The following is a 19,668-nucleotide window of genomic DNA, read 5'->3' as shown; positions in this document are numbered from 1 at the left end:
TAGGTTAGGTTAGGTTAGCATAGATTAGCATATGTATTAGGTTAGGTTAGGTTAGGTTAGGTTAGCATAGATTAGCATATGGATTAGGTTAGGTTAGGTTAGGTTAGGTTAGGTTTGGGTAGGTTAGGTTAGGTTAGGTTAGGTTAGGTTTAGTTTAGTTTAGTTTAGGTTAGGTTAGGTTAGCAAAGATTAGCATATGGATTAGGTTAGGTTAGTTTAGTTTAGTTTAGGTTAGGTTAGCATAGATTAGCATATGGATTAGGTTAGGTTAGGTTAGGTTAGGTTAGCATAGATTAGCATATGGATTAGGTTAGGTTAGGTTAGGTTAGGTTAGGTTAGGTTAGGTTAGGTTAGGTTTAGTTTAGTTTAGTTTAGTTTATTTTAGTTTAGTTTAGGTTAGGTTAGGTTAGGTTAGGTTAGGTTAGCATAGCATAGATTAGCATATGGATTAGGTTAGGTTAGGTTAGTTTAGGTTAGGTTAGGTTAGGTTAGGTTAGGCTAGGTTAGCATAGATTAGGATATGGATAAGGTTAGGTGAGGTTAGTTTAGTTTAGTTTAGGTTAGGTTAGGTTAGGTTAGGTTAGCATAGATTAGCATATGGATTAGGTTAGGTGAGGTTAGTTTAGGTTAGGTTAGGTTAGGTTAGGTTAGGTGTGCGAAGGAAGTACCTACAGGCTCCGACCAACAGCGCTTCTCTGCTGTGAAGTATTAGGAGATCAGAACTTGAGAGGAGGTAGTAATAAAAACTTGCCGGTGCCGTTGCGCGTCGTGGAAGTAGAGCGCGCCAAAACACACGGTTGCCTGGCCGTATGTATCCGGCGTTCATAACACGTGTAGAAGTAGGCTTATATTCGTTACCTCCTGGCTGTTTATTACCGCCTAATACTTTTCAGAGCGAGACGTCCTGGCGAGCTGGTCTGTCCGTCCTCCTCCGTTCGTTCGTTACGTAACGATACATTTTTTCGTGCGTACATGGCTGATGAACATAACGGGACACTTTTTCGTGCGTGTATGGCCGGCGGAAGTGACGTAATCCAACATGGGTGATGAACGTAACGGGATACTTTTTCGTGCGTGCATGGCTGATGAACGTAACGGGACACTTTTTCGTGCGTGCATGGCTGATGAACATAACGGGACACTTTTTCGTGCGTGTATGGCCGGCGGAAGTGACGTAATCCAACATGGGTGATGAACGTAACGGGATACTTTTTCGTGCGTGCATGGTCGAAGGAAGTGACATAATCCCCGAATCCCCCTCCCCCCTCCCCTGTCCCAGAACGAACCAAATACATCTACTTGCGTAACTTTCAGAAGAGACCAAATATGAGTGTTTCGTCACAAACCCACTGCGGTAAAACGTACAATATGTTTATCGTATATGTGAAGTGTTCTTTATATTTGTTTACATATGTATGCACAAAATTAATATTTATTATAATTCTGCTGGATCGCATAAAGGTTACTTACGGGTTTAGAAATGAAATGTATCGAAAATAGTAATATTTATCCTCTTACGCGCTGAGGGTCGAGCGGTCGAAGAAGTCTGGGGAGAATTGACAGAGAAATTCGAGCGGAAATCTTACTGCTCTCCAAGGCAGGCAGTTGGCTGGCTCCCCCCAACCCCCTTACCAATCTCTTTGAAGAACATGACACCCCACTGGGCGATAAGGAGATAAGTGCCTTCTTTGCTTCTTTCCTCCTACTCCTCCACCACCACCCCCCTAATCTAACCATAGTTCAACCTTACAGCTAGTGCTCTCTATCGAGGAATTTGGAACTACGTGTGTTGTTTTCTCCCTCTGCGCGCGCGGGAGAAACTCAGGATCATTCTGAGATTTATGTTTAATAGATGAATGGTGAAAATAAATTTGATCAAACATTTATAAATGTAAGGCAATTAATGTATAATATTATTCGAAGGTGTTTAATGCAGAATCAATAGAATTATTAAAAAAAAAATTAACTTTTAATTTATATAATAAGGAAACATTTTTTGAAACCATATTATCGATCATTGCGTGAAAAATTCTAAAGATTAGATACGAATGTAGCATCGACATTTAATTTTGTTTTCGCATATAATTTGTTAATAAAAACATATTGAATACTAAAATATTTTATATAATTAATTTTATACAGTTAATTAATTTTTATTAAACTTTCAGAAACTGGAACGTTCGGTAATTTATAGCCCATTTACTCGATTTCTGGGCAAAATGGATTATGGATAGGAATCATGAGCAGAATACCAATAAAAAACTTAAGCAGAATATTAGTTAGTAACGACTAAACTTCTGTCGGGGAAAAGAACGTGTAAATGCACGTGTAGCGAAGTTCCACAACTGTCGAAAGTCGCTACCGCCCAACAACACAATGCAAAAGTTCAAGGAGAGAAAAAGAAAACGCCGTGTCGGCTTTGGTTAGACACTTACCGAGCTATCCTGGGCTGCAAAAATTCAAAGTTCGAAACACTTACGCTGTTCTTGACTAGCACTAGCACTTCAATAATTGAATTTCGGAGCACTTACAACGTAAAAAAAGGTAACTATACCCAAATATTGTGAAACAATACACTATCGTTTATACAGTAGCATCTTGATTTAAATTGCGTTGGATATGATGGCTAACGTTTTATGTTAAAAGTTTAAATTAACTTTCATATTCACATGGTTTTTTCTCGATGAATTTTAATTATGTCGGTGTGTCAAATACATATTTAAAAAAAGGTAAGAAACCTTTTTTAGTCGCACAACGCTTGAACACCCGTGGCTCTAAACCACGCGATTTTCACAAACTGTTCAAAGCAATGTTTTTTTCCGTCGTACGCTCGCAGCCACCGCGACCATGTTGCCTCGCGCGCGGGCCTTCAGTGACTAACAGCAAGGTGGCGGTGGCGAGGCGATGACTGACTCCGTGACTCCCCGGCCCCCTCCTTCTTCCTTGGCGGTGACGTCATGGCGCGCACTTCCTTCCTGCGACGCACACGTGCAGGCACGCAGCGTTCAAGAAGCCGCCTCGCAGCGGCGCTCTTCACACAAGGCAAGGGATATGAAGAGTCGCAACTCAATGCTGCAACTAACGCTCTCATTTTATTTGGAAATCAGCGTACTGTGCGGAATTTATCGGCAACTTAACAATCTAAACAGGAATCGTTTAATTTTCGAATGAAAATGTTGGCTAACTTGATTTTCGAAAGTGAAACTTCTTTGGGGCGATGAGAGTAAAATTTCAAGGACGAATTAAAGTGCAACGTTTTCGTGAGACATTGTTGTGAAATGTTTCTCATGCAAAAAGGACAGAGAAAAGATACTTGGCCAGAGCAACTTGGCCTTGTTGTTATTCACTACGAGGGGATTGGCCCGCCATGGCTGCGATTGGCACCAAGACTAACTCCCCTCACTTCTAAACTCTAGACTAAAACTAGATAAGTTGGGCCCAGGTAAAACCTGCACAGACACAGGGAAAAACCTGGGCACTTACATGCGGGATGAAAAATTGCATGCATTAATAAGCAGGTTGGTTACAGGAAACAGAAGGATGGTTCAGGAACAAGAGTTGGACCGAGTAGAAAGATTCTACCATGCGGGGATTGGGCGCTTGGACATTATGTCCGCTTTAGGTTTGAGAGGCGCTGGTTCTTTCGGGGGCGACTTTGTGTCGTTTCCCGCCGGGCTGTCAGCCAACATATACTAAATCAGAAGAGGAGGGAAATAAATAAAAAGTGATCTCTATGCTATGTACATTTCTGGGCTCATTTTTCGTACTTCTCTTTGTGTGATGATTCGTCCCCCACCAAAAAAAAAAAAATAGAACCGAGAGAACTAGATGAACGATGAAAGCAAATGCGCTTGTTTCAGAAAATATATATAGGTATCCTATACAGTCAGCTGTGAATGCCTTGAATTTTATATTTGCTACCAGCGCGCTCACGTCCCTCCGTGGTCAAGCAGCAGCGTAGAGAGTGCTGTTGAAACAGTCACTGCATTTCCCGCATAGATAGCGCTAACGGTTATGAATTTCATATTTAGTTCAGAGATTTGGGATTTTCTAAATGGAAGAATTGTTTAAAGAAACAGTAACAAGCACAGTTTTTCTTTATTCTATAAGTCTTTCAACAGTGCGTAGTATTTATATTAATGAATCATTATTGATTGATCAATAATTATTCAGAAAATGGTCTTCTCTCCCTATCTCTCTCTTTCTCTCTCTCTCTCACTCTCTCTATCTCTCTCTCTCTCTCTGTGCCATTTTGCACCTTACGATATAGGTACTTACGAGTCAAGGTTTGACTAGCAAAAGAAGTTTCACTTCTATCACATGTACTGTGTTACATTTACTCTTTTTTATAATTGAATTGTCATTGCTATCATTTTTGGACTTTTTCTGTAATTTCAATCCGATACCTCCCATCAAATTGTTGTTCTCTCACAAATTATTTCAACATATGTTCACTAAGTGTAATACATGATGTCCACAAAAGAATATTCCAGTTTCAATGTTTTGTTATAACAGTTTAATTTAGACTATTCACAATAAATCATACAAATGAAGGTAAACTAACCTCAATTTTCTTACAAATGTTCAATATGAGCACCTTTTGTTATACGGCACACATCCAACCCACACTTTGGTTAACACGTCCAGAATAATGGAAGCAATATCCTCTTCAATTCTGTCTCAATTCTGGAAAATAATTTGGCGTGAGAGGCCAAGGCTTAAAACACAGTTTTAAAGCCAGCCCAAAAATTAGATTTCACCATTGATTTGCTTATTTTTTACTGACAAATTATAGTCGCCTCTGTTTTCTAAATGGTAAAGATCGGATTCCATTGAAATGGCGGAATTATATAGGATAAAAAAAAATATAATCTTTCTAGAACGAAATCATTAACACCCAATCGAAATAGAAAGGTACCTACCGACCAGCTCTTTAAAAAAAACATGCTAATGTAATAACAATTTTATTTTTACTTTTCCCATAAAAATTCGAATATTTCACATAATTCTAGACAAACCCGGGAAATAAGAATGAAAAGGCCCGGCTTATCCCGCTTGGAGCCACCCAGCGACTTCGTGTGTGGTTGCGTTATGTTGGCAGGGCGACTCCAGGGAGACTCCAGGGGCGACTCCAGGGGTGACTCCAGGGGCGACTCCAGGGGCGACTCCAGGGAGACTCCAGGGGCGACTCCAGGGGCGACTCCAGGGGCGACTCCAGGCCCGGGCAAGCCGGACAACCACACAGAGCCCCACCCTGGAAGGGACCCGTAACACCTTCTCATTTTTTATTTTCTTTTGGAAGTTATACTTCTTTAGGGCGTTCTGAAATATGATGAGTGAATTTTTACGATACCCTCGCACCATGCAACGAAATTTTCACACGATGAAAAACAAAATCCTACATACAAATAAAAATTAAAATGTGCATTTAATTCTTATACTTCAGTGATATTGAATACTTGTCCATAATATTTAAGACATTTATATACCTACTGTAAATATTAGTGATACCAATTGTTGTTTATAAACTATTTTAAGTATATTTATAAGTTACGTTATGTTCCCGTATGTATAACGATGTCAGGTTGCTTGTAATCTTCCATTGTGGCTGGCAGGAAGTGTCATGAAAGTTTTCATGGGAGTGATTAAGAGGTTATGTTCCCGTTTGTATAATTTAGTAGCATTATAAACTATGCATTTATTAAAAAAATAATTAAAATAATAAATTAGAATAAACATTCAGTAAATTAATAATTTTTGTTATAATGTTAAAATTTATCTCGATTATTTTACTGTATTAAATAATTAATTTAAACACATGTTTGTATTAATATTGAATACTGAGTATTTATTTTATAGAATTATTTATTTTTCCAGCCGGATACATACTATTACTCCCGTCCTTTTATTACTTTATTTCTATAAATTATTTCATGCAAAATTAAAGTTACTGTTTTACTACGCCAAGTAAGTATAACTTCTAATGCGCGTACATAATTACATGTAACCATAAAAAATTATGGGCATTAACGGTAAAAAGAAAACTTAAATAGTTATTACCAAATTATTTAATTGCTGTTCAGTACCATTCTATCTCAATCGAGTTTTAAATATTTCACATTAGAAAAATTTTAAAAATTTATATTCCCTTGCATAATGACGTAATTTCAACTGAATTTTGTCGTTATAATAAATAAAATCAACTTAAGTGTAATTTAACAGGAAAAGGATATTGAAAATTTTAAAGATAAATTATAAAATCATCGTCAAAAATTAAGTATTAGGTTGGCTTACAAATGTGGTTTTAAAGATATTATTTTGCTTTTTTTTCTAGGGAGTGCCCACAAACCCACACCCCCTTTATCTCTGGGGGTTATTATTCAATATCACCTCTTCCCCCTTCAAACAACGTAAGGCCCCTCTCAAAAATATAACGGTCCCAAATAAACAAATAGCCCAAGGCGGCACCGACATGTATGTTTTTAAAAAACGTTGTAAGTACAAAGTTGAAACTCCATCACCTGTCACAAAATTAAACTACTAGTTTGCTAACAAATACGCAAAAAGCATGTATTATAGAAAAAAAACATAGTTGGCACATTATTTATATAAAATCAATTTGGAACTTTGTCCGAATTATTTTTACGAGGAATATATTCCAGATTTACACGAGTAAGGAAAGAAATGTTTCAAACGTGGTAATCTCGGTGAGATAAGAGTTTATGGGTTGATTCACGTGTCAGGCATCTTTCGCACGATAAGATAAAAATATATATTTACCGTCTTTCTGACGTTGTAAGAGATTAAGTTATAAATACAAGCTTGATGTAACTCATACGTGATGAAATAACTTTTTTATTTTCTTTGGGCGAATAAAATAACGTTTAAAAACTAAATTGCACGTAACATTTAAAAGTTCCCTTCGTGTCATGTCCTGTAGAAAGGTTTTATATACAAATTTCTAAATCTTATAATTGGCGTCTCATTACGAATATAATTCCAAAACATTTATAAGTCCATATTGCCATAATATTTCATAGTTTCCTTCCTTGAATATACACTTTTTTTTAAATCTGGGAATAATAAATAAAACACGTATTTTCACCACAATCTGGTAAACTCAGACAAACCAAGCTAACTCGCACACTCTCTAGTAAACTCAGGTACAAACAGCTCGCTCGTGTAATCGGGTAAACTCCGGTACAAACAGCTCGCTCGTGTAATCTGGTAAACTCCGGTACAATAAGCTCGCTCGCGGAATCTGGTAAACCCAGAAACAACATGCTCGCTCGAGCGCGCTGGTAAACTCGCACTCGCCCAATGTGATTCGCCTTGAAGGAACTTGAAGGAAATGAGGCGAGTGAGGGGAAGGGACGCTTCGCTGGCTCGACGCTCGCCTACGCGCCTTGTGCCAGTGACCCTGAACCGCGGTTGACTCTCACGCCTTCTCCTCCACCTCCCCCCCCACCCCCAGGAACACTAAACTCCCCTCCTTGCAGGCCACGACGGGCACAGCCCGCGGCGCGACACGCGCCAGGGCATAATAGCCAAGTCGGGTTAGTAAAAAAAAAAAAGGCTTCACTTTGTAAAAACTCCAAGGCCAAACGCTTATTGCACCAGCCTTTAGGAGGTCAGTAGTAGTCTAAATACAAAATGCGAACAAATTCGGCCGGTGCGTTAGCCGCCATTTTGAATTCAAGGGGGAATTGTTTTTACTTGATATCTCTGCCATTTTCAACTTTTCAACCAAAATTATCTGGTCCTAAATTCTTGCTAATTCAATTCTCTACATTTTATTGTGTGCAATTGTTATCATGAGATCAATATTTTTCTAACTAAGCGGGGGGAAAGTAGCAAAGTGTAGTTATCAAATCATCTCGTTTATTATTAACTTTAAGGCATAAATGTACATGGACAAACTTGTATGGGATTAGAATTCCTACAATTTTGACCTGTACGATTTTTGTTCCTAAAACCAATATTTAACGTTCTGGGCCTATGGCAACCTTAACGTACCCTAGATGCGGACAAGAATGAGCCTGCAGGGACCCTTCGACCCAAAATGTTTCAGTTTGTGGACCGATGCTCTACGGAGTAGACGTATTGCAAGCGAAATGGCGATTTGTTTTGTGTGGGGAGAAGCTACAAGTGAAAATAATGTTGTAACAGTGAAACGACGTGGTGTTCAGTTACTTTTATCAGCAAGTATTAATCGCAGTGATGAAGAACATGAGCGTATGCTTGAAACTGTTTACGTAACAAAGGTACTTATAATCCATTAGAAACGAGAAAAATATTTTAAAATAGCAGCAGTTATCTTTGAAAAGTCACTAAATACAGTAATTACGCGAAAGGTTCTGATTGTAAGGTTCCTGTCACCGTTGAGGCAAGCTGCTTGCAAGCACAACAGGGACTTGCGTATGGTGGCGCCAAGTTACTGCCTAGGCGAGCGTTAACAGTTAATTAATTACATGTGAAAATAAAAATGTAGGGCGTGTGGAAAAGGCTTTGTTTATCATATGTTTCCCGTCCGGATCATGTTGAAAGAACTAGAAAACTTAAGGCCCTGTCACGCTGTCAAATTTTAGCTTCCAACACCTTCTAAAATGTTGTAACAAATAAAGATGGAGGGTTATGACGTCACCGAAAAGACATAGCGCAGCCATGTTTGATAAAAATTTGGATGACTCGAATTTCCATAAAGTATTTTGCATATAGGTCAGCTTTTTAATTCGTTGGATATTTAATGCAATCAGGTAATCAAAATAGTGCCTACCTAAACGGAAATGACATCAATTTCCGTCACAACAAATCTATAAAGAATCTTAAAGAGGTTATAAAATTGAACTAATATTGTTACGAACGTGGGAGGCAAGGCCGCGACGCGCGCCAGGTACCTGGACAGCCTGGCGACTCCGCACTGCAGCTGACGTCCAAGCTACCGCTGCTACAAAACAGAATAGTTACTCCGGGGATTGTACGGTGGAGGGGGCTGCAAATAGCCACCCAAAATTTAAGCCACCCACTTTAATAGCCAATCGTCATGGCCTGTCTACAGGCGACAATTCCCGAGGCAGCTCCTGAAGTGAATGGCTGGGACGAGGAACATAAGGCCAAAGCACTTGTCCTGGCCCTACGAGGATATCCGCTCGAGCTGCTTCAGTCCATACCAGTTTTTGAGTAGAAGGACTGTGCTATACTAGTAGAAGCTCTTGAACTGCGGTATGCTGACCGACTCATGGGTGAAGTGTGTAGAGCAGCCCTCAAGACACATCAGCAGCGATACTCGGAAACATTCCAACAATTCGAAGCTGACATTAAGCGACTTGTGCACCTCGTCTACCCAGAAGAACCAACATCGTTCGAAAGCAGCTAGCCACCAGTGCGTTTATAGGCAGACTCGGAGATGCGGAGGTTCAGCAAACACTTTGTTTGGCCTGGCCCAAGAAGAGCTGCGGTCACTTGGTCCAGGCCGTGGAAATCGAAACAGAATGCAATGCCTCAAGAAACACAAGCATCAGGGCAAGGAGAGCTGGATTGGAGCCCTACAATGGAGTAGATGCAAGAAACAACCCTAATCAAGGAGTTATTATCAGGGCATCGAAGAAGTTACTCAATGACACTCCAGGTACCCAGATCAGAAGAGCAGGCGGACGCCCGCGGTGCTTCATCTGCAATGAACTAGGACACATTCAGTGGGACTACCCGACATGTATGAAGACATCGCAGCAAGAAAAACAAAAGAGAAATGAGCAGTAGCTGGTTTGAGAAGGCGCATACCAGTTCTATGGTAAATGGTAGCTTGTAGGGTTTTTTATGAATCCTTACTTGGGAGATGCCAAGGTAGTTTGTTGCTTAGTGTGTGGATCAATGGGATACAGTGTTTACTTACTGTTGACACATGGGCATCGGCTTCTGTAGTTCCCAGAGACACTGTAAGCAGGAAAAAGCTGAAGACTCAAAACAGCCACAGGAGACACTTCACCTGTGCATGGACAATTGGATTTGGAGGTAAGGAATGTAACTTGGACATCATCGCGGACCTTTCTTGTGGCTGATATAACCGATGAGGTAATTCTAGGAGTGGACATTCTGAATCAATATGAATTCGTTATTGATATGGAAGGACAGATACTCTGCATAAAAGGGGAAGAAGTAGCTATGCTTACCGCCGACCAATTGGAGGTTCCTGTAATGCAAGTGGTAGTTAGCAAATTTGTTTCAATACCAGCAAACTATGAGCAGGTAACATGCAGCTGTGTTAATGGGACACCCTAGGGGCAACATGAACTGCCTGATTGAGCCAGATATGATATTAGGATTGGTGAAGCTCCAAGTCACTCGAAGCATTTCAAAGGTTGGCGAGGTGTTACTCATCAGGGTGGTCAACCTCGATTTACGAACAAAGGTTCTAAAACAGGTCGACCCAAAAGCTAACTGTGAACTAGTCTCATGGGTAGGCCAATGTGAGTAATTTTCACCTATAAGACATGCCGAGCAGCCACTGAACCCAAATATAGAACAGTTACTAGAGCGATGCCAAAATAATCTTGCAAATTAAGAGATGGAAGAAGTTACTGCATATATGGTAAACAAAGCGGATGTATTATCTCTAGGGGATATTAACCTTGGAAGAGCAAAACTGTTCTACTAATGCATCAACACAGGTTATGTAGAGCCACTCCAACAAACACCACAGTGGCTGCCTCTAGCAAAACAGGAAAAAGCAAAAAATTATGCTGGAGGGCGGTGCAATAGAACCATCAGCAAGCCCTAAGGTTTCCCCAGTCGTTTTAGTAGCGAAGAAGGATGGCAAACTGAGGTTCTGTGTAGACTACCGGAAGCTAAATGACTTCTGGAAAAAGGACAGCTACCCTTTCCCATGTATCGATGGCACATTTAATATACTCTCTGGCCCCAAATAGTTCTCTACATTAGACCGGAAGAGTGGTTATTGGCTAGTGGAGCTGCATCCCGAGAATAAAAAGGAAGACTACTTTTTCAACATGGAGTGGGCTATTCCAGTTCACCGTTATCATTCAGGTTATGCAATGCTCCTGCAACATGATAAAAATTTATGGAATTTGTCTGCACGGCTTGACTTGGAAAACATGCCTAGTATACCTGGACGACATGATTGTGGTGGGAAATACGGTGAAGGAATATTTGGGAAACCTCCAGGATGTGTTCGACAGGTTTCACCATGCACAACTTAAGTTCTTGCTTCTTTTTCCAGCAAAAGGGAACATTTCAGGAGACATATTGTTTCGCAGGATGGAGTGCGAAAAGTTCCTGAGAAGATACGGTATGTTAAGGAGTGGCTTCAACCTAAGAAGAAGCATTATGTAAGAAGTTTCTTGAGACTCTGTGCCTACTATAAGTTGTGTGTGCCTGGGATCTCAGCAGTCGCAAAACCACTGCATCAGCTGACCCAGGATAAGAGACAGTTTCTATGGACATCAGCATGTGAAACTGCATTTCAAGACATCAAGTAACTCTGTGTACTAACCTCATACTTGCATACCCCATCAACATGGTTCATATATCCTTGACACAAATACAAGCGAGGATGTGTTGAGTGCTGTGCTTTCCCAGGTTCAAGATGTAAATTAATGATTAATAGCATATTATAGCAAAGTTTTGTCTAGGCCTGAACTAAACTATCGTGTCACAAGAAGAGAACTCCTGGCTGTAGTGAAGTCTCTGCAACATTTCCACATACATATTTATATGGGGGAAAATTCCTTTTACACACTGAGCATAGCACACTTAAGTGGCTGTTACAGTTCAAGAATCCAGAGGGACAACTTGCTTGGTGGATTAAACAGATACAGCAGTATGATTGTCGTATGTAACACAGGAGAGCCCGAATTCACAGCAATGCCGATGCTCTCTCCCAAAGACCTTGTAGGTAGACTGCAATTATTGCAAAAGAACACAGAAAAATGAGGAAAACAAAGACATTCAGCGAACAACCATATCAAATGCCAATTTGCAAGCTTTACAGAAACAATATTGTAACCTGGGACCTATTATAACCTGGCTAGAGAATGGTACGAAATGTATTTCATGGCACGAGATATTCCAATCCAGTGACCGAAATACTTTGAAATATTACTGGGCACATTGTAATTCCTTAAGAATGGTGAATCGGCTGCTAATGAGGGCATGGGAGAGTCCAAATGGAAAAATAGTAACAATACAGCTACTCCTACCAAAGAGTCAAGTGGCAGAGGTGTTGAAAGAAATCCATGATGGTACCTCTAGTGGTCACCTAGATAAAAGCAGTCTAATAATGTTTCACGTTGAGTGGCAAGAGTTTTAGTAAAGTCTTTTATTATCATAATGTTATATAAAACAAATGACCATTGAAAACATAATTATGAAAAACGGACAACACATTTCACACATATTAAAAACTACGAACTTTCACAGTTTTACAAAACATTTATTGAGACTATTAGATAGTTTTTAATAATCATAACCAATGCATGTTAAATGATTTCATTTTATTCTGAGTCTGATACGTGAGGGTGTATTGTGGTGCACATAATCGTCTATAAAACTTACATTGCACGAAAAACCAGTAGGTATACAATGTATTATGTTATAAATAATGCATTTAATTGATTAAATTGCATTATTACATAGAAACTTCAGTCCCTTAGAATACTTTTATTTCACAGTTCTAGTCGAACAAAGTTTTCCCCATGATTGTGGAACGTCAGTTTCGAAATAATACGCTCATTGTTAATTCAGTAAAGACTGCAGCAATGCGTTTATAGAAGTTTCCAAGTCCTGCCCGGAAAGGACATTTTATATTTACAATATTTATTCCGCCGTCAATTTACGAAAAAAGTAATAATAAATTAAAATGAAAAAAAAAATAGTGATGTATAAACGCAGGGAGAAAATTATTCAACTCAAGAGTTGCTTGGCAAGGTGGAAGAGCAAAACACATTTACCAAATCACGTATGCCTTTTGATACAGAAAAGTCGCCTCTCTTTACTTCTTTGGCATCATTCACATGATCACTAATACACATATGTTCCCCTTTCGATAAACTATTCGCAGTGATAATATATTTAATCAATGGAAAACCGCATGTAGTTTAAATATCACACACAATTATAGAAATAAATTGTCACCGTACTCCGTGTCCCGGAGTTGTTCGTTAAGGGGCTCGCCTCGTCAGGGGTGTATCTGTGTTAGTGAGGCGGGATGATACGCGCGATGCTCGCTAGTATTTATAGCGCGGTATGGTCTCTAAGTGCAAGGCTCTAAACTGGCGCGCAGTCTTCTCGTCGTCACATGAAAACATTGAAATTTGAGCGGTGACCGTAACATTATATTGCGGAGAAATTAAGATAAAGGTGTAATGCAAGTCCCTTAAAGTGCTTTCAATAATCTGTACCGGTTGTTTTACGCCTAAAAATTACACTGAAAACATGCGTTTTAGCCATTTTAACTCTTCTAAAAATACAGTTTAAAAACTTAACCCAAAATAAAAAAGTACTTTTCGGCCCTCAGCGAACTCTTAAATGCTTTTCGTAAGCAGACGACACTGGGAAATCTTTAGTCGTTTTGAAATCGCATTGTTTTTCCTGTAGCTCTGCACACCGTGTGTGCCTGGGTAGGCGGAAAGTGAAACACGCAGCACCACCAGACCCGTGCACGGTGCCGGTCGTGGTTGCCTACAGATCAGCAGTCGCACGGCGCAGGCGCAGACCGGTGACGCACGGCGGAAGTGATGCGCTGTTCCCAGGAACGCCTCCCCCTGAGACAGGCGCGAGTGCAGTCAGCAGTCGACCCGCGGTTCATGCAACAAGGCAAGACGGCCGGTCGGCGTCCTGACCTTCGAACAAGGAGGGAGATGAAGTGCGACTCTTGCACTGGGAACTGAAACCAGGCTACGCGGGACATTTGTTGGGTGGGCCCATTATTACTACCAAAAAAAAAACCTTGGGCTAGAGTTGTTAACCCAAAGTTTTAGATTTATAATGTTAGTATTTCTACTAGACGACTAATTACTTAGTAAATTAAAAATTTAAAATGCAAAAAAATAAATACAAAAATGGTTTGTAATAAAAGAGCATGTTCTATATAAATGATTATGAGTTGCAAATGTTTTTGGTATACCACGCTACAAAATATGTGGCTAAGAAAATAAAGCGAATTAACGTTCACTGGTTTTTTTTACCCGATAACAGCTTATGCATTACTTTTTAACAATCGATGAAGTTATGTTAGTAACATATTATGAAAGGTACTATCTAGTATTCTAGTGTATGGGTCCAAAACTACTTTATAAACTAGGTGTCGGTCTCGCCTCGCTAGCTACTACCACTGGCAATTTTTATTTATTTGCGAATGAAGCGTTGTTTTAAGTTGGGGACGCCGCGTTACTTCGAACATACAAAACTCAGGAACTATGCAGTAAGCCACTTTAGGTCAAAGTGATACAACCGCGAATGTAGTGAACTCCTGCCACATGCGTTTAGCTAAAGGTCACAACTTGCCAAAACTGGCGATACTTCATTCGCCAAACGATTGTGCAATTACCAGAACTGGGCATTTAGGTATCGACATTGCGTAGCCATCGATGTGTAGAACAAATGCCACACACCCATTCGCCATCAGCGAACCTTCCCGGTACACGTGATGTGCATACCCAATCCAATAAGCGACCGGTTAAGTACACGTTAAAAGAACTGCTACTGCTACGCCATTTTGGTGCTCGTATTAACACATTGTGCAACTGAATGAGCATGCGAAAAGCTTGACAAACATTGGTAAAACCCAAAAGATAAATAAGGCGTCCACTCTAAAACAGGGTTGCTCTCCTTTTTCTTACACGACACGACAATAAGATTAATTATAAGCTATGTGTTATTTTGCGGTATTCAATTAATTACACACAAGTTAGCTGACACTTTAAATTTTGAAGTATAACATGAATTAAATGGTGTTTAAAACCTAAAATTCCTGACATAGTTTACGTATAAATCCACCCTATTATCAATCAAATTATCTACTGTCTAACAGGGAAATCTTGCAAATATATTTGTAGACAGGCTAAAATCCTAACGCTTTTAAGATTTTGCTACGTCTCCGTTGGAGGTTGTCAGACATGTCCTCATGGCATTTGAAGTTATGTAAAATCAGACACTTGAGAAAGTCCTCCACTCAACACTTGCGACTATAATACAGACTGAGGAATTTGAAAACTGTGGAGTTTAACATGAAGCTCATTGAATTCGCACATTATTCAAGTACCTATTTCTACATTTAAACATTAATAAATTTTTCATAAAAAGAATTTATCATACCAGCTGTGTGATACAAATTATAGTATTGTCTGTATTTCATTGTAGGCTCGGTTTATTTCAGGTAATGGACTACTGTCAGTACACCAATCAGCAATCACATAGCCATCCATCGCGGAAGCTAACGCGTCCTTAATGGCGTGGCTATACAGGGCACTGACTTCTATTGCAGACGGCCACCAATCACAAGGAAACAATCGCTAGCGCAGCCATAACTTATTGCAGTTTAATGATCGATTATATTATTTCACAAAAACACATGCCCTATTAATACGCTATGTTTTATCAAAAACACAATCTACTCACTTGTCCCTCAGGATATTAAATTCGTCTTGTCTCAAACCACTGGTGTTGGTTAACGTTCGTGTACACACGGCGTGACGTATCTCGCCACCTCACGCACGTGCAGACTACACTGCGACGCGCGCCCCGGTAGTTGCGGCACTTTGTCCCTGACCGCCATCTTGTGAGTCACGGCGTCTGTCGGGGAATACCATTTCCTGGTCGCGCCATTCCTTCCTGCCGAGGAAGTTGGCTTGTGGAAATCACGACAGCTGTGCACGCAGCTACGAACCGAAGGCTTTATCACATGTATTTTTTGCGGATAAAAAATCTGATCGGTTAACAGACTGCGCTGATATTTGACTGCGATAGCAATAGCTTCCTTGTGATTGGCGACCGTCTGCAAAAGAAGCCATTGCCCTATTTTGGCCGGGCCATAAGGGACGAATTGCTTCCGCACTGGATGGTTATGGTTGGTGTGTTGACAGTAGACACGTACCTTAATGAAACCCAACCAACCACAAAACACAGTCAATGCTACAAAAGTTTTAAGAAATAGCTGGTCAGGAAATCTATTCGCGAAAAATACATTGTCTTGCTGGTCACACAATGCATTACTCTCACAGTAGCTAAGTGACACGAATTGAAAAATATGTGAATTGAGTGACCTTCGTACATATAGATTTATTATAAGTCACTGAGTCTGTTACAAGAGTTGAATGTACTACCCGTGATAAGGTCTTACATCTGTAACTGGTTAATCATTGGCTAAATCGGTCTAAATGAAAATGCATTACAATCTTACAGGTTTCTAGATTCTAGCCTGAAGCCAGATTCGTTAGCCATTATTTTTCATAGCGATGTGGCATGATGGATCCTTTTATTTGCGCGTACTCATTCGATTACTGGCTGCGTCAGATTCTGTAGACCGGATTACGTCCGATTGGCTAATCCAGGCTGTGCAAGTTCTAGTGCTGGTTGGTCAGCCACCGGACAAGTTCGTCTGTGAACAATGATAGGCAAATTGTGTTCAGCCACGTCGCTTTAACAGCGGCTGTTTCGTTTCTAAATAATTGCTTACTAAGTGGACTGCTTGGCACCATAGGAGTTCCATGATTCCATTCTCAAAGGATCGTAATGAATATCACAAAAGAATTTGATAAAATTTGAGTAAAAAAATAAGACCATGTGTTATTTGATTCATTTCTGTTTTCTAATAGATCGTTTATTTGCTTTACCTATTACGCTGTTGGTTTTTTTTATTACGTTCGTAAATGTAAACTGGTTATGGGTGAGAGAAAAGTTACATTTGGACACCCCAAGACACAACAGATCATTATGATTCACAACTGAACATTTAACCCTAATTTTGGCATTAAATTACACATATTGTCTGATAATTATAGTTGTAAAATACTTTTTTTGTACCCCTATATAGCACTACCAAGTGGTAGCTAATATCGTTCATAAAACATACTTCAACCGTAATAATCGAAAAAGTATTCAATATTATAGATGTTAAATTGAATGTAGGAATTTGCCCAAACTTCGCGAAAATCCGACGAAATTTCTAGTTTTTTTTGGGTGGGGGGGGGGGGGAGGGAATCCGCAAATAATCTAAAAAAAAGTCTGAAGAATTAATATTTCTCTATTTCGAGGGAAAAGTTCTCGTTTTGAGGAAACATTTCCCGTTTTAGTCCTCAAAAATGCCAACGGCTTTAAACGTCCGCAAAGAGGCTTAAAGTCTGCATCTACAAGCCTCCCCAAGCCTCCGAGGACATGACCTTGACAATTAGGATGCCATGACCACCATTTTGAATAATGATGCAACTATTGCAATTTTCGTTACGGCCGTAATCTTGAATATCCTTAATTTTTATGCGAGAAAATCGGGAAAAAAAATTTAAATTCATAACAAAATACAAATAAAAATTTTAATAAAATATTTCGTCACCTTAAATTAAAACATCATCGTTGCAAATTTCATTACCGTCCCCATCATGGATTCTAGAAACATTGCACTTGTCGTTATGCCCACCACCGCCATCTTGGATGTGTATGAAGTCATCGTTGCACGTTTAGTTACGGTCGCCACCTTGGATTCTAGATCGTTGCAATTTTTGTTACGGCCACCGTCTTCAAATTCCGTAATTATTATCAAAAATATTTGGAAAATTTTTTAACATTTATAAAAAAAATTAATCAAATAATAAAAATTATTTTTTAAAAACGCACTTCCGTCATGGAGCTCCGAGTAAGGTCCCGGTAAGGGCAAACATAAAAATTACGACCTATCCTTCCTCCACAGAAGCCACCGGCAGACTGACCTCCCACCAATAATGTCATGGTATTTATATCACCAGCTAGTATGATGTCATATCCTCCATCTTGTTTTCATCTGCTGGAGGCCGTCATCTTGTTTTCGTTTGCAAGAATGCAATACTGCCATGTTAGTTTAATTTTTACCCACCAGAGTGCAGTAATCATTTATTACTACTGTGGCGCCTGCCACCTTGACATTTTGATGCCATCTTGGAAAATCGTAAATATTTAGCTATAAATTCGGGAAAAATTCCAAAACTAATTTTTAAAAAGCTGATTACTATACTGATTGATTCGATTGATTCCTGTTCATTGTTCGATACTTGATAGATGCAAAAAAAATAATTTCAGATAAAAAATATTAATTTCAATAACTTAATGTTTTGCCAAAGTTGAGACACAGAATTGAAGAGGCTATTGATTTCATTAATCCGGACGTGTTAACCAAAGTGTGGGAAGAATTGGACTCTAGGTTAGATGTGTGCCGTGTAAATAATATTGAACATTTGTACGAAAACCGAGGTTAGTTTAACTTCAATTCGATGTATGAGTTGTTGTAAATATTCTACATTAAACTGCTGCAATACACAACTGAAATTGGGACATTCTTTCATGGACATCTATTTTACTACTATAAGCATTATTGATTTGAACAATGCTAAAAGTTGACTGGGTCATCATCATCTAGTTTCGCACCCTTCCATGCTGGTCCTCTCTCTGTCTGGCTTCTGTCTGTCTGAGGCAGGTCGAGGCGAGGGAACCTCCGTGTGGACTCGACCCCGATACGCACTTTCCCCGGCGCGAGGTTTCCGGCCGAGGACACGCACGAGCGCGACGGCAGGAAGCGGCCGAGAGCTCGGCCCGACGGGACTCGCGGCCGCTACGAGCCGGACTACGAGCACGTTGCCCTGCTACTCGCCGGACTACGAGCACGTTGCCCCGATACTCGCCGGACTACGAGCACGTTGCCCTGCTACTCGCCGGACTACGAGCACGTTGCCCCGATACTCGCCGGACTACGAGCACGTTGCCCCGATACTCGCCGGACTACGAGCACGTTGCCCCGATACTCGCCGGACTACGAGCACGTTGCCCCGATACTCGCCGGACTACGAGCACGTTGCCCCGATACTCGCCGGACTACGAGCACGTTGCCCCGATACTCGCCGGACTACGAGCACGTTGCCCCGATACTCGCCGGACTACGAGCACGTTGCCCCGATACTCGCCGGACTACGAGCACGTTGCCCCGATACTCGCCGGACTACGAGCACGTTGCCCCGATACTCGCCGGACTACGAGCACGTTGCCCCGATACTCGCCGGACTACGAGCACGTTGCCGCGATACTCGCCGGACTACGAGCACGTTGCCCCGAGCCGCCTGGCGCGCCTCATCCGGCGAGTCGGAACTGTACATCCATGATGGCACTTGAAAGAAAAATACAGTTTAAAAACGTAATTCCGAAGCAAAACTACTTATTAGCTCTTACTGAATTCTTAAATTTTTTTTCGAAGACATACTTCACTAAGATTTCTTGAAAAGGTTTCAAAACGCGTGGTTTTTACTGAAGCTCTGCACAACGTGTGTGCACCCAGGTAGGCGAGGCACGTGTTGAGTTAAACCCGGGTGACAGTTGTGTGGTGAAATATAATATTTTAACCCTTCTACCTAAACTATTTAAATTTAATGTAACTTACAATCTCTTCTTTTATTTTATGTTCTAAATGCCATTATC

General features: G+C 40.3%; 1 protein-coding gene across 5 annotated transcripts in view; it reads right to left on the bottom strand.

Annotated features, from left to right (window-relative positions):
• LOC134531070 (uncharacterized) overlaps positions 1–19,668 on the bottom strand; it is a 300,682-nt gene that overhangs the window by 38,735 nt on the left and 242,279 nt on the right. The window contains exon 1 of one of the 5 annotated variants that reach the window (XM_063366599.1): positions 15,634–15,738. The exons of 3 other annotated variants lie outside the window; for them this stretch is intronic. The gene's annotated coding sequence lies outside the window, so the exon portion shown is untranslated. Of the gene's footprint in view, positions 1–2,435; positions 2,892–15,633; positions 15,739–19,668 lie in introns of those variants that run through there. One more of the 5 variants, XM_063366598.1, reaches the window with a different exon arrangement.

The sequence above is a fragment of the Bacillus rossius genome, chromosome 3 (genome assembly GCF_032445375.1).
Source record: "Bacillus rossius redtenbacheri isolate Brsri chromosome 3, Brsri_v3, whole genome shotgun sequence".
Classification (NCBI taxonomy): Eukaryota; Metazoa; Arthropoda; class Insecta; order Phasmatodea; family Bacillidae; genus Bacillus; species Bacillus rossius.
The sequence above is the reverse complement of the archived record's forward strand: the minus strand, read 5'-3'. Positions and strand labels throughout refer to the sequence as shown.